This window comes from Euprymna scolopes, chromosome 11 (assembly GCF_053919585.1).
Source record: "Euprymna scolopes isolate OS-2025 chromosome 11, ASM5391958v1, whole genome shotgun sequence".
In the NCBI taxonomy this organism is placed as follows: Eukaryota; Metazoa; Mollusca; class Cephalopoda; order Sepiida; family Sepiolidae; genus Euprymna; species Euprymna scolopes.
In genome coordinates this window covers 28,033,615-28,037,263 of record NC_136492.1, presented here as the reverse complement: position 1 = coordinate 28,037,263, position 3,649 = coordinate 28,033,615, and positions in this window count along the sequence as shown.

Genomic DNA, 3,649 nt, shown 5'->3' with positions numbered 1-3,649 from the left:
ATATTTAATAGGCATTCATGTTCTCTGCAAAACGTATATATGTCCGTATATATGTATGTGGATATATACGATAGATATGTGTGTAGCTGTATGTGTGTGTATATAATATTTATTCGACGAGGTGAAAGAACAGTATCTGTCATTTCTTTTACTTACCTTGCGGACACCAATCATGCTAAACGATCAGAAAACAAGGATTTCTAAACGAAAAATATTGATTCGATTTGTTTGAACCATTTTTGCTCAGCCAAATTGGTTTCTTGAGCCGAAGGCAAATGACCATGGCGTCAAATATGTGAAGATGCTGATTCTTCGACATTGGTCATTTTTATTTTATTTTTATTTTGCATTTAAAACGAAATCGATTAATCACTGCGTTGTCAATAGTTGCTTTCCCTTGTTTCAAACACAGATTAAGATGCTTAACAGCATCGACCAGTTTTCTTGCCATGATTGCCTTTTTTGTCACTTCTATCGATTCACTTTCCGTTAAGAGTTGCGCATCCAGTTAAGCTTGCACTTACATCGCAAACAGGTTGGCATCCGTGGAAACCATTGCGTTTGCACATCTTCAGAAATGATATTGAATTCCACGTTTACCCGTTGTATTATCTTGATTTGACTCGGTGTCAATATATATATATATATATATATATATATATATATATATATATATATATACATATATATATATATATATATATATATATATATATATATATATATACTAGCAAAAGTACCCGTCGTTGACTGGGTTCAATAACAGCCTACAGAAAATGAACTCTGATTTATGAAAGTATAATAGGTTATGAAAGAAAGGGTTGTAAAGAGATAGATTCGAATTTGAGGGTATCAAAACCAAAGCAAAATATGATGAAAGTAAAAATGAAATAGATAAACCCCATAATTTATTATACCATACCTGTTCACACTGAAACACTTATCACAATATTCTGTGGATCTATATTAAAAAACCTTGTTAAATTTGTGACATATTTCCATTCTATGGAGGTCAGGCGCGAGAAACACCCCATAATTTTATTATATCATATTTCTTCAAACTGAAACATAATTATCAAAGTTTACTTACGCAGATAGATATGAAAAGTCTTTATTAAAGTTTGTGCCTATTCCAATTCTATGGAGGCCAGGCGCGAACGCAGACCCCACAATTTTATTATACCATCCCTATTTAAGTTAAAACATACTTATCAAAATATTCTTATGTACATCTATATCAAAAACACTTGTAAACGTTTTTTTTTTAATTTTTTATTCCCATACTTTGTGGACCAGGCGCGTACGAAGACACCACAATTTTAATGAATCATTATTATGCCAGATCAAACATACCCATTCTTGTGCCTCGATACATCTTCTATCATTATATGTGATCAGTTTTCTATAATAGTCAAACATATCGTGACTAGACACACACACAGACGTTCAGCTTTATATTATATATATATATATATATATATATATATATATATATATATATATATATATATATATATATGAATAAAAATTAAATAAAAATACCAGCGATGGTTGACGTTATGTTGTTTTGATAAAAGAAAAACTGAATGAATTTATTAAATGATCAACGTTACTCCCTATTGCAGAGGACATTTTCAGGATATTAAAAGGAAAAATGCAAAAAAAAAAAAGAAAAAAAGAAAACGATCATAGACCATATGAAAATGAAAAGAAAACAGTGTTAGAATCCTACCCATATCGGGAAGGAAACTATGTGTGTGTATGGGAAGTTATGCTGTTCAATGTATATATATACACTTTTAAAAATACGTTAAATAAATACGTACACTTTTTTTTCTCTAAACTTATTCATTTTGTTGAATTATTTAAAGATTAAGGAAAAACAGTTAACCAGGATCTGTTTTGATATTTTGTTCTTTGATTATTATTTTCCCTATACGAGGGGCTGAATGGTAGAAACCCTTTCTTTGCGTAATAGTATTAGTGTTTAATATTAGTGCTGACTCTAAAAGTCTTCTTTTAGCTCTATCTATCACGTATTTTATAATTTTCGCATGATCTAAATTAAATGAATGATCGTGTTCTGCATAATGGCAAAAGAGTGCATTTAGGGCGTTACCATTTCTTATATCTCTTCTGTGTTCGTAAAGTCTTAGTTTCAATTTACGCTGTGTCTCACCTATGTATGCTTGTTGACAATTGTTACATGGGATGGAATATATACCGGCGTCGGATGTGAGGGTATTGGGAGAGTGCTTGGTAGTTTTTAATGTCCGTTTTATTGTCGTGGAAGTTGTTTGTATCAAGTGAAAACCAAGTCTATTAAGAGTGTCGTAGATTTTTGTATTTTTGGTGTGGATGGGAATGAAAAGATGTCTGTTTAATAGTGAGGTATATATTTATTTTTCTGTCTGTTTATATTATAGTTTATTTTCGTAGCTTTTTTCTTTGCGTAAGAAATGAAATAGGATGGGTACAGTAGTTTTTTTTAAAACATTCGTAATGTATTGAATTTCATCATTAAGATATTGGGGGCTGCATATTCTAAAGGCAAGCAAGAAAAAAAAACAATAATAATGCCAGTCTTTATTTTATCATTGTGGTGCGAGTAGTAGTGAATATAATCGTTTCTGTGTGTAGTCTTTCTATGTACTTTGAAACTCAGATCGGTTTCTGATCTGATGAGGAGTATATCTAGAAAAGCTAGGGAGTGGTCTTGTTCGGATTCGTGTGTAAATTTTATGGACGGTTCTACTGAATTTAATTTATTTCTAAGTTGTTCTATCTGTGCGTTTATGGGGAGAAAAATATAAATATCATCTATGTATCTGAAGTATGTGGAGTTTTTAGGTAGTCTGAATTTGAAAGAGTTGGTCTCTAGGAATTCTAAAAATAAGCAAGCTAGTACACCACTAAGGGGGTTACCCATAGGGAGTCCAAATTTTTGTCTGTAGTAAGAATTATTAAACTGAAAATAGGTTCTATTGGTGATGAGTTTTATCATTTGTATTAATGTATCCGGGGAGAAAGGTAGATCGGCTTTAATTTTATTTAGGGGCTTGTGGAGTAGATTAAGGCATTTTTTGATTGGAATATTGGTGTAGAGGGAAATTATGTCTAAACTATGCATGGTTATATTTTTTATTTTGTTTAGGAGGTCGCCAGAGTTTTTAATATGTGATATATATATATATATATATATATATATATATATATATATATATATATATATATAGTAGTAAGTTATAAAAATATACATATGCCATTTTAGCTACAAAGAATATTCCACGTTTCATTCTCTCGTGAGAATTTGTCAGGCTTATGCAAAGAGTTGTGGTTATCTCACGTTTTTATATATTGAGTTTTTAGTTAGCCAATCAGCTTTTTAGTTTCCACTGCGCTCATCCTAATCAGCCAATGGCTGGACACTTTCAGGACAAAGGTACAGTCGATCTTAGGTTCACTTCCTCGTTTTTGCGTGTTTTTCTATGGGAAGAGTGAGAAGTAAAAACTCTGATGTAAAAACATGAGGTCTACTATATGCTCTGTCTTGTGGCAAAGATTAGCAGTAATACCGATAAGTGTGGTTTGTTCTAAACAAAGCCTTCACCATCATATAGACAAGTCATTTTTGTGGATTTCCAAAAAA